This window comes from Scyliorhinus torazame, chromosome 21, assembly GCF_047496885.1.
Source record: "Scyliorhinus torazame isolate Kashiwa2021f chromosome 21, sScyTor2.1, whole genome shotgun sequence".
NCBI classification, from domain to species: Eukaryota; Metazoa; Chordata; class Chondrichthyes; order Carcharhiniformes; family Scyliorhinidae; genus Scyliorhinus; species Scyliorhinus torazame.
Genome location: NC_092727.1, coordinates 42000342 through 42013013, shown reverse-complemented (window position 1 = coordinate 42013013; position 12672 = coordinate 42000342). Strand labels below are relative to the sequence as shown.

The following is a 12672-nucleotide window of genomic DNA, read 5'->3' as shown; positions in this document are numbered from 1 at the left end:
GTTTAGAGCAGATGTATGAGGCAAGTTTTTTACACAGAGGATAGTGAGTGCCTGGAACTCGCTACTGGAGGAGGTGGTGGAAGCAGGGACGATAGTGACATTTAAGGGCATCTTGACAAATACATGAATAGGATAGGAATAGAGGGATACGGACCCAGGAAGTGTAGAAGATTGTAGTTTAGTCGGGCAGCATAGTCGGCAGGGGCTTGGATGGCCGAAGGGCCTGTTCCTGTGCTGTACTTTTCTTTGATCTTTGTTGTTTTGTTCTTTGAAATTTGGTATATTTTCCTTTGGTAGGTTTACGCTCAGGATGTTCCTGTCAGAGCCATTATTTACATACTGCTGACACGGTAGCACAGTGGCTAGTTCTGCTGCCTAACAGCACCCGGGTTCAATTTTGGCCTTTGGTGACTGTGTGTGTGGAATTTTCACGTTCGCCATTTGTCTGCGTGGGTTTCCTCTGGGTGCTCAGATTTCCTCCCACAGTCCAAAGATGTGCAGGTTAAGTGCATTGACCCTCAGTGTCCAAAGATGGGCAGGTTAACTGGGATTGCGGGGATAGGATGGAGGAGTGGGCCGAAGTAGAGTGCTCTTTCGGAGGGTTGCTGCAGACTCTGGGCCGAGTGGCCTCCTTCTGCACTGTAGGTGTTCCATAGTATCCCTAATTTTCCCTTTGTCTAGAAAGGTCATTGTCATGATATTCAGGTAAACATCATAGCACATACATACTGATGGACAGATCAAGGGACCAATCAACACACACACAACACTACAGCCAATCACAGGCAAGAGCATACACAGTACAAAACAGGGAACGCGACACTTACTGAGCATTCCAGCAGGAGACAGCTCAGAGCACAGAGCTCATAGCAAGCCACTCAGATATCCACCATGTGTTGAGTGCCACTACAAGATAGTATTAGGAATAGGTGCACAGATTCTAGCGTTATGATCGAACCTCAGTAACCAGTTTACCACTGTAAATAAATGTTAGCAATAAAACTGAGTTGTACCATTCACAACCGTGTTTGTTCGTCTGTGTAGCAGAGTACCCAACACATCAGTCATAGCAATGCTTGTCTTAATGTATAGAAAGTTCTTCAGATGCTAACAGGACTTTGGATGGGAATTCTAATCAGGAAAAACTGCCTAAGTGACGGAATTTGAAAAGAATGCTCAGAACAAATTCCACACTGCTGAAGTGAAGGTCCAACAGTTTGAATATTCCCAACTTCTTTTCTTATTCATTCATGGGATGTGGGCATCGCTGGCCAGGCCTGCATTAATTGCCCATCCCAAAATGGCCTCGAAGGTGGTGGTCAGTTGCCTTCTTGAGCTACTGCAGTCCATGTGGTGTAGATACACCCACAGTGCTATTAAGGATGGAGTACCAGGAATTCTACCCAGCGACAGTGAAGGAACAGCGATATATTTCCCAATCAGGATGGTGAGTGACTTGCAAGGAAACTTCCAGGCATTGGGGTTCCCATGTATTTGCTGCCATTGTCCTTCTAGATGGTAGTGGTCATGGATTTGGAAGGTGCTGTCGAAGGAGCCTGTTGTGTTATTCACCCTGGGGTGACACGGACTGCAACTGGATGCAGTTGTCCTGTAAAGTAGACACCAAACTTAGACGTTAGTTCAATATGTTTTATTGAACCCCTGGAGCAGTGCACACAGCTTGCTGTGGGTTGACACTCTACTAATCTAAGTGCTAACTATAACTAACTAGACCAGACTAGCTCTGAGCCACGTGTAGAAGGTGCTGACTGATATATACACCCTGACTGTCACTACAGTTGTCACCAGTGGAAAGAGGCAGAGTGCTGATGCCTCGTGTGTTTTATAGTGGGAAACCCCCCTCTAGTGTTCTGCCTGGTGATTGGTTGTGTTCTGTCCTGTGTGTTGATTGGCTGTACTGGGTGTCTGTCACTGCCTGTCTGTATCTCATTATGTGCATGAGTGCATATCATGACAGAGCCATGGAAAGTTTCTGCAGTGAGCTTAATTGATGGTACACGTTGCTTCCACTGTGGGTCGGTGGTGGAGGGAGTGAATGTGAAAGGGCTGCTAATCAAGCGGGCGGCTTTGTCTTGGATGGTGTCCAGCTCCTTGAATGTTGTTGGAGCTGCACTCTTCCAGGCAAGTGGAGAGTGTTTCATCACACTCCTAACTTAGACCATAAGACTTATAAGTAAAAGTCGGTCATTCAGCCCATTAAATCTGCTCCACCATTCAATATGATCATGCCTGATCTAATATGATAATCCTCAACTCCACTTTCCACCAAACCACATAACTCTCAATTCTCATACTGATTCAAAGTCTGTCTGTCTCAGCCTTGAGCATATTTAATGACCTAGTCTCTGCAGCTCCCTGCAGTAAAGAATTCCACAGATTCATCACCCCCGAGAGAAGAAATTCTTCCTCATCTCTTTCATAAATGGGTGACCCTTGCTCTGAGATTATGCCCCCTGGTTCTAGACATATACCTTGTAGATGGTGGAGAGGCCTTGGGAAGTCAGGATGCGAGTTCCTGCCACAAGGATCCTAGCTTCTGAGTTGTTCTAGTAGCCACAGTATTTATATTGGCATTCCAGTTCACTTTATGTTCAATGGTAACCCCCAGGATGTTAATAGTGGGTATTCAGCGATAGTAATGCCACTGAATGTCAAGAGTCAATAGTGAGATTCTCTTTTTGGAGATGTTCATTGCCTGGCACTTTTGTGGTGCAAATGTTATTTGTCGCTTGTCAGCCCAAGCCTGGATATTGTCCAGGTCTTACTGCATTTGTACATGGACTACATCAGTATCTGAGGAGTTACGAATGGTGCTAAACATTGGGCCATCTTCAGGGAACATCCCCACTTCTGACCTTAAGATGGAAGGAAGGTCATTGAAGAAGCTACTGAAGAGAGTTGGGCCTAGGACTCTACCCCGAAGAACTCACGCAGTGAGGTCCTGGAACTGAGATAACCCCCAACAGCCACAACCATTTTCCTTCATGCTAGGTATGATTCCTACCAGCCAAAGTTTCCCCCCTGATTCCGATTGTTATGGTACTGGCCCAGACCCACAATTTATGTCAGGAAACCAGATGAGACCCCAACAAATTTTCAATTTGAAAAACTGTGAGGAAAGGTTACTTCGCCCCATGAGTGAGTCCACTGACAAATCGAGATTTTTTAAATATCAAAACAAATGTTATTATTAACACAGTATTAACCAGATTAACATCGCAGAAATATAGCCCTACAATTAACAGTTAATCAGCTCTAAAAAAAAACAGGGAAACACTCTAACTACTATCACATACCTTCTCTATTTCCAATTAAACAAAGCCCATTTTAGATTAAAAGCCACTTATAAATAAAGTTAACAACTTGCATAGAGATTTCTTGGAAAGACTGCTTGGAGAGAGAGACCCTTTCAGGCACAACTTGCAAATCCTTCTGTCTTTGTCAGGCTAAAACATCTACAGCCAAAACCGCTTGCTACAGACATGACTCCTCCCACTAATGACATAATCTCTATCCCATTCAGATCCGATGACCTGCTTACCTAACTCTTAACACAATGTTCCAAATGATTTACCTCCAACAAAACTCCAGCAATCATAACTAATTTCCATGAGGCATCTCTTTACAAGCAAGTACATGGTTGGAATGAATGATTATTTCACTTTTATGACATCTTAATTGCAGCCTCCGCAGGCACACCACCTGCCTGTATGTTAAACCAGGATTATTGGAAATAGTACTGCAACAGATATATATATATATATACACCTTAACCCAGGCTTATCACTCTCATCTCACCTTTGGAGTTCAACTCTTTTGTCCATGTTTAAACAAAGACTGTATTGAGGTCAGGAGCTGAATGATGTTGGCGAACCTAAACTGAGCATCAGTGAGCAAGTTATTCCTAAGAAAGTGCTGCTTGATAGCACTGTTAATGACCCCTTCCATCGCTTTACTGATGATCAAGAGTGGACTAATGGGGCGCTAATTAGTCAGGTCAATTTTGTCCTGTTTTTGTTTGTGTACAAGGCATACCTAGGCAATTTTCCACATTGTTGGATAATTGTCAGTGTTGTAACTGTAGCGGAACAACCTGGCTAGCCCACAGCAAGTTCTGGAGCACAAGTCTTCAGTACTATTGCCAGAATATTGTCAGGGCCCATTACTTTTGCAGTATAATGTACGTTCAGCCATTTCTTGATATCAGCTCGAGTGAATAGAATTGGCTGAAGTCTGGCATTTGTGATGCTGGGAACCTCCAGAGGAGTCCAAGATGGATTATCCACTTGACACGTCTGGCTGAAGTGTGTTGCAAATGCTTCAGACTTATAAAGCCATAAGACAAAGGAGCAGAATTCGGCCACTTGGCCCATCGAGTCAGCTCTATCATTCAATCATGGCTGATATTTTTCTCATCCCCATTCTCTTGCTTTCTCCCCATAACCCCTGATCCCCTTATTAATCAAGAACCTATCTATCTCTGTCTTAAAGACACTCAGTGATTTGGCCTCCACAGCCTTCTGCGGCAAAGAGTTCCACTGATTCACCACCCTCTGGCTGAATAAATTCCTCCTCATCTCTGTTTTGAAGGATCATTCCTTTAGCCTGAGATAGTGACCCCTGGCTCTAGTTTTTCCTATAAGTGGAAACATCTTCTCTACATCCACTCTATCCAGGCCTCGCAGTATCCGTAAGTTTCAATCAGATCCCCCCTCATTCTTCTAAACTCCAACGAGTACAGACCCAGAATCCTCAACCTTTCCTCATTTCACAAGCTCTTCATTCCAGGGATCATTCTTGTGAACCTCCTCTGGATCCTTTGCACAGATGTGCTGTGCTCCCCAACGATGAGGATGGGGATATTTGTGAAGCCTCACCCTCTAATGAGTTGTTTGTTTAATTGTCCACTACCATTCACGACTGGATGTGGCAAGACTGCAGATCTTAGATCAGATATGTTGGTTGTGGAATTGCTTATCTCTTTCTATTACTTGCTACTTATGCTGCTTTGCACATAATTAGTTCTGTGTCATGGTTTCACCAGGTTGACACCTCAGTTTCTAGGTATAGCTGGTGTTGGTGCCGCTCCTGGCATGTCCTCCTGCGCTCTTCATTGAACCACTGCTGAAATCCTGGCTTGGTGGTAATGGTAGAGTGGGGGTTATGCCGTGCCATGAGGTTACAAAATCTGGTTGAGCGCAATTCTGCTGTTGCTGATGGCCCATAACACCTCATGGTTGCCCAGCCTTAAGTTGTTTGGGCTCTATCTCATTTAGCATGGTGGTAGTGTCACACAACATTATGGAGGGCATTCTCAATGCAAAGATGAAGCTTCATCTTTACAAGGACTGTTTGTTGGCCACTCCTACTAATAGTGTAATGGACGGGTGCATCTGCAGCAGGAATGTTAGGGAGGATGAGGTTTTTCCCTCACCACCTGCCGCACACCCAGACTAGCTGCGCTCTCCTTTTGCATTCAATCAGAAATGGTGCTACTGAGTCACTTTTGGTGATGGACATTGAAGATCCCCCACCCAGATTACATTCTCTGCCCTCACCATCCTCAGTGCTTCCTCCAAGTGGTGCCCAACATGCAGGAGTATTGATTCATGGGGAGAGGGGGGGCAGATGTGGCAATGAGTAGGGATTTTCTTTGCCCATGTTTGACCTGATGACATAAGTTCTCATGGAGTATAGAATCAATGTTGAGAGCTCCCAGGGCAACTGTATACACTGAGGGACAGGACATATCCAGGGATCTTGATGGTGGTTTTTGGGACATTACCTGTAAGGTGTGATTCCGTGAGTGCGATTATATCAGTCTGTTGATGGTCTATGGGGCAGCTCTCGCAATTTTGGCACAAGCCCCTAGATAATAGTAAGGAAGACATTGCAGTGTCGAAAGTACTGAGTTTGCTATTGTCGTTTCCGGTGTCTTGGTCAAAGCCCAGTGTACCATTCAGTTTAATTTCTTATGCAATTTTCCGTAGCAGTTTGATACATCTGAGTGGCTTGATAGGTCATTTCAGAAGGAATGTAAGAGTCAACCACATTGCTTTGAGTCTCATGTACGCCAGACCAGGACACAACTGCAGGTTTCACATTTGTGAACCAGATTGGCTTTTCCAACAATCGTTTCATGGTCATCATTAGACTCTTAATCATGACTAATTTTACTGAGATTTAAATTCAATTCCAATTGGATTCAAACCCAAGTCCCTGGAACAGCCCCTGCGTTTTTGGATTACTAGTCCAGTGACAATACCACCAGTGACAATACCAGTGATAATACTATTATTTATCGTATGCCCTATGTTTTTGCATTTATGAAACGATCTGCTTGGACTGTATGCAGAACAAAGATGCTTTTCATTGTACACGTGACACTGAATCTAAATCTAAATCTAAAATGATACAGCTCTCCTTAATTGTTGACCTTCTAGGCTGTGAGTGATATGAGGGTCTTAAGTTATGTCAATACCAGGCCACCTGCACCATTATTTTTCAGTCTAAGTGATACATGCAGTATTAAATGGTTGTTTAATAAAAGAATGTACACCATTGGTCGCAATGATGGATGGACTTATGACAATAACTTTTCCTGATTAAATATGGTGACACAGCGGCACAGTGGTTAGCACTTTTGCCTCACAGCGCCGAGGACTCGGGTTAGACCCTGGCCCCGGGTCACTGTCTGTGTGGAGTTTGCACATTCTCCCACTATCTGTGTGGGTCTCACCTCCACAACCCAAAAATGTGCAGGGTAGGTGGATTAGTCACGCTAAATTGCCCTTAATTGGAAAAATGTTTTTCCTGATTTAAGCAAGTCTCGAAGCTTGATGAATTAGGGTGCAATAATGGCTCAATACCATTCGTTCCGGAAGCATCCACCTACCTGTAATGACACAAACCATTGAAGGGCGATTGCTTATGGATTTGCTTCATGCAAAGTCCAGTTTGATAGGTTTGAAGAAGACTTTGATGACATCTCACTGTATCAGTAAATGTCCGGATCACGGGTTTGGCTGACAGGTTTTCAAGTCGTAATGTGTTCTAGACGAAACATAACAAAAACAAAGCCCTGACTGTGTTGGGTCTGTTTCTGCTCAGTCAGGTTGCTATTATTTAATCAGTCAGCATTTAGCCAGCAGTTTCATGCTTAATTTTGTTTTTGTTGAATATGGATTTTAAATTGAAATTAACAATCTGCTAATACGTTCATAATAACCTGAGCTTTGAAAATGTACTCATCCTGTGGATGTAATTGTGTTAGCCGGCATGAGAAAGAAAATCAGCAAATCGCAATGCTCCCTATAATGAAGGTCTGGAGTTTGCAGTCAGCAGTAAAGCAAGACCATGTGCCAATAACCTTGAAGAAAGACTCACCTTCCAGCAATGTCTGTGTTGAAAACTTTACCTCTCTTGCTATGCAATTGATGGCAATGGGGGGGTGGGGGGTGGGGAGGGGGGGGGGGGTCCCAGAGTGGAGCTGGAATTATGTCAATGAGCTGACCCAGCAGTCAATCGCATTATAGAATGTTCCCCAACAGCCAACCAGGAAATGGAAAACACTCAGCTCAAGTCAGTTCTCAAAACATTTCACAGGAAGTGAAATTAAGACTGGCATAAACACATGGGATCAAGGGAGAAATTGAATCAGCATGAAAAAGCTTTTTCATAGAGTAATAGAATCATTGAATTTACAGTGCAGAAGGAGGCCATTCAGCCCATTGAGATTGCACCGGCCCTTGGAAAGATCAGCCTACTCAAGCCTACACCCCAACCTCATCCCAGGAAGCCCACCCAACCTTTTTTGGACACGAAGCGCAATTTATCATGGCCAACCCACCTAACCTGCACATCTTTGGACTGTGGGAGGAAACCAAAACACCACACAGACACGGGGAGAACATGCAGACTCCGCACAGACAGTGACCCAAGCCGGGAATCGAACCTGGGACCCTGGAGCAGTGAAGCAATAGTGATAACCTCTGTGCTACCGTGCTGTTGATAAGATATTTTTGAAAATCTCATAATTCAACATAATGGAGATATTTCACAACAATTTGTTTTTTGGGACAGATCTATTACCTCGGGGATTTGTGGCCTAGAGTCCCCAGGGAGCGGATTCGGAGAGGCGGAGCATCGGAGCAGTAAGTATAAAAACCTTACCTCGGTGATTCACGGCCTAGTCTCTAGGGAGCAGATTCGGAGAGGCAGAGCATCAGAGCAGCAAGTACAAAAACCTAACCTCGGGGATTCGCGGCCTTGCCCCCAGGGAGCGGACTTGGAGAGACGGAGCCTCGAAGCGGTAAGTACAAAAACCTAACCTCGGGGATCCGCGGTCTAGCCCCTCGGGAGCTGGCTCGGAGAAACAGAGCCTCGGAGCGGTAAGTACAAAAACCTAACCTCGGGGATTCGCGGCCTGGCCCCCAGGGACAGGACTCAGAGAGACGGAGCCTCAGTGTGGTAAGTACAAAAACCTTACCTGGGGATGCGTGGCCTAGTCCCTAGGGAGCTGACTCGGAGAGACGGAGCCTTGGAGCGGTAAGTACAAAAACCTAACCTCGGGGATTCGTTAAAGCTGAAACCAAACTGAAAAAAGTGCTGTCACAGAAAAGCTATGACCTGATTGGCTGACAGGGAATCTGTGCTAAATTTGAAAAACTAACTAAGTAAAACAGAGAAGGTTGGGCAGGTGATATGCCAGAGCTGCATGATATGGGAGCTGGTAGAACCCATTGCGAGTTGCAGTGACCACATCTGCAGCAAATGTTTGCAGCTCGGGAAACTTCGGTTCAGAGTTGATGAGCTGGAGCCTGAACTTCAATACTGTGGCACATCCGAGAGGGGGAGAGTTACTTGGATGCTTTGTTTCAGGAGTATCTCAAATTTGCCCACTGGTCATGGACAGTAGGGTGTGACTGCAAGTGAGACAGGTAGATGGATTCTGAATTCAGAAATGGAGGAGCCTCAGATCTTAACTTTGTCCAATAGATACGAGGTAATTGCTCCCTGTGTGGATGGGGAAACGGACTGTAGTGAGGATGAGCTAGCTAGCTGATTGCTGCATCATGGTACAAGAGGCTTTCAAGCAGGGGGAAGTGGTAGTGGTGGGAGATTCCATAATTAGTGGTGCTGATAACGAGACTTGGGGGTTCAGATGCATAGATCCTTAAAATGCCACAAACAGGTGCAGAAAATAATCAAGAGGCTAACGGAAAGCTAGCCTTTATATCGAGAGGATTGGAGTGTAATGACACAGTAATTTTGCTGCAGCTACACAAAACCCTGGTTAGCCCACTTCACGTACTTGAACAGTTCTAGGCACCACACATTTGGAAGGATTTTTTGACCTTGGAGGGAGTGAAATGCAGGGTTAAGTTACAAAGGAAGATTACACAAATTAGGCCCGTTTTTGCTAGAATTTAAAATGTTAAGGGGTGATTTCATCAAAGTATTTAAGACATTAACGTGGAAAGACAGGGCAGATAAAAATAAACTATTTCCACTAGTTGGAGATTCTAAAACTAGGGGACATAGTCCAAAGATTAGGGCTAGACCGTCCAGGAGAGATGTTCAGAAGCACTTCTTCACTCAAAGGGTGGTAGAGGTTTGGAGCTCTCTCCCACAAATAGCAGTTAAAGCTCGAACAGTTGTCGAACAATTTTGAATCTGATTTAGATAGATTTTTGTTCAGCAAAGACACTAAGGGATATGGGGCAAAGGCAGGTATATGGAGTTAGGCACAGGTCAGTTATGATCTCATTAAATGGTGGGCCTGGCTCGAAGAGCTGAATGGCCTACTCCTGTCCTATATTCCTATGTCCAGAGATGTGTAGGTTAGGTTACGTTGAGAGGACGGAGAAGTGAGCCGAGATAGGGTGCTCTTTCAAAGGGTCGGTGCAGACCCGATGGGCCAAATCGCCTCCTTCTGCACTGTGGGGATTCTATAGTTCTCCGACGGTTTCTCAGTCAAAATACTCCATAAAATCAAGCAGCAACGTACTGTGAAGCATGTAATTTGACTCGGAAAAATGGTCTTGTTAAATAGAGCCCTGATTAACAGAACTAAATGAACTGGTAACTACTGCCATGTAGTAACCTGAGTAGAATCTTGATGGGGGAAAATAGTCCCAACATGACATACTAATTGGTAGTACGGCAGTACAGAGTTGAAAAAAACTAAGGACCTGACTGCAATTTTCAATTGTTCATTTGTTCTGTGTTTGATTATGTGAGTCTGATAATTACCTATGTCATAGTGGCTGATGAATTAAGCCTGTGTGGACTCAGAGTAAAGTAAACCAACACCACATAAGTTACTCGACTCTGAGTTTTAAGCATGAGTGCAGATATTTTGTGATAACAGAGATATTTTAATATGCTTATAAATAAACCTGGTGCACACTTAGAAGTTGGTGTCACCTGGGTTTTGCTATGAGATATATTCTTTTTTTAATAAAAATTTTTTTTTTTAAGGGTACCCAATTCATTTTTTCCAGTAAAGGGGCAATTTAGTGTGTTCAATCCACCTACCTTGCACATCTTTGGGTTGTGGGGGTGAAACCCACGCAAACACGGGGAGAATGTGCAAACTCCACACGGACAGTGACCCAGAGCCGGGATCGAACCTGGGACCTCGGCGCCGTGAGATTGCAGTGCTAACCCACTGCGCCACCGTGCTGCCCTTGCTCTGAGATACAACACTGACTGGTGGAATTGAAGGAGTTATATAATCTGAAAAAATGCCACAATTGCCTATGTAAAGAAAAATAATGTACTGCAAGAATGAGTTTTCAAAATGTCAAATAACTCTGCCTCAACACTGTATTTATCTTCAATGACAGAACTTGTAAAGCACAGGAGTCACAACATGAAGCACATCACTTCTTATAAGCTTTTCTTGATCGGTTATGAGGAAGAACTCGGAGAAGAATGTTTAATTCATAACATTAACCATATTATTCAGTTTATGATTCATCTCCTACAAGAGGAGAGTTTAGCAAAGCATTGACCGTAAGAGCAATGTTAATGGGAAGAAAAGCAAGCAGAACAGTTTTGGAATATAGGTTGAAGGCCAGAGCAGAGAGAGGAATTGTTATTGGACACCAAACTCTTAGAATCATGGAATTTCTGCAGTGCAGAATGTGGCCATTCAGCCCATTCAGTCTGCACTGACCGACTGTATACTTTACCTCGGTCCACTCACCCTGTGACCTAACTTGCACATCCGTGGACACTGAGGGGAAATTTTAGCATGGCCAATCTACTTAACCCGCACATCTTTGGACTGTGGGAGGAAACCAGAGCACCCGGAGAAGCCCACGCAGAGACTGGGAGAACGTGTAAACTCCACACAGTCATCCAAGGCTAGAATTGAACCAGGACCCTGACACTATGAGGCAGCAGTGATAACTGTTCCAACTATGCCACTGTTCCACTCGTTATTGTATCATAGACACAAGTATGAAAGAGGTGCTGGAACAACCAAGTCACATCAGAGGAACTATTCAAATTTAATAGACAGGCATTATGGATAATTAGAGCTTTTTCAGGAATATAGATGTGGTTGACGTGAAAGGCTCCACTAATGTTTGTGGAGGTAACATTAGCAATGGAGGAGTTTTGACTGGGCGTGAGACCAAGCACATGGATAGATGAAAAAAGACAAAGGAATGAGAAAAGTAAAAGAAGATGGAACAACTTTCAAGATTCTACTGCCCGTGTTCTTACACCAGGTTCAATTCACCTATCACCCATGTGCACGCTGACCTGCATTGACACTGGGCGAAGAATGCTTTGATTTGAAAATTCTCATTCTTGGGGTGAAATTCTCCCAAAAAATTACTAAGGACAGGACTCTCCATTATATCCTTCCATGGGATCTCAGTCACTTGTAGTTTGTGTTGGCGGTAGGAGTGGCACCAGAAGCATTTACCTCTTCCTTGTCTTGCAAATCTAGGCATGGCGGGGAGCGCAATGGATTCTGCTCAGAATCTCACTATCATGCTGAAATTGTGAGTTGGCAGCCCGATGCTGAAGACAAATGGCTGGTCCCACTCCCCTCCACAATGCAAATCCTCACCCCTGGTTGACAAGTAGGGGCATCCACTCCACCACCATAGGAATTGCCAGGTCACCCCCACCCACAGCGCACATACATGAGGATGACCCAACCCTCCCACCAGGCTACCATCGACCACCCCCACCAAACCCCCCACCAGATGCCCCCACCTGAGACCCTACCAGAGACCCCCAACAGAGACTGCCGCCAGACCCCCACATCAGCCCCCCCATCAGATCCCTCACCAGAACCCACATCAGACACACTCCCACATCAGAGAGCCCCCATCAGATCCTCATCTACAACAGTCACCCCTGAGGGGACGCAGTGGCACAGAGGCACAGTGGCATTACGTATTCCAGAGAAACATATCAACCATGATTGAATGGTGGATTAATTAGCCAAATGGCCTAAATCTGCTCCTCTGTCTTACTGTCTTATGTTCTTGTGGTCTAATCCAGAGCCCCAGGGTATGGGTCTGGGAACGCAAGTTCAAATCCCAACACATCAGACAGTAGAATTTGAATTGATTTGTTCATTTAAAATAAAACTGGACTTAAAAGTCTAATGATGACCATGAATCC

The 12672-nt window shown here is 44.6% G+C and overlaps 1 long non-coding RNA gene across 1 annotated transcript in view; it reads right to left on the bottom strand.

Annotated features, from left to right (window-relative positions):
* LOC140398256 (uncharacterized) overlaps positions 1–8675 on the bottom strand; it is a 91372-nt gene extending 82697 nt beyond the window's left edge. The window contains exon 1 of the long non-coding RNA XR_011937447.1: positions 8510–8675. This is a non-coding gene — a long non-coding RNA (uncharacterized lncRNA). The remainder of the gene's footprint in view (positions 1–8509) is intronic.
* Positions 8676–12672: the final 3997 nt, after the last annotated feature.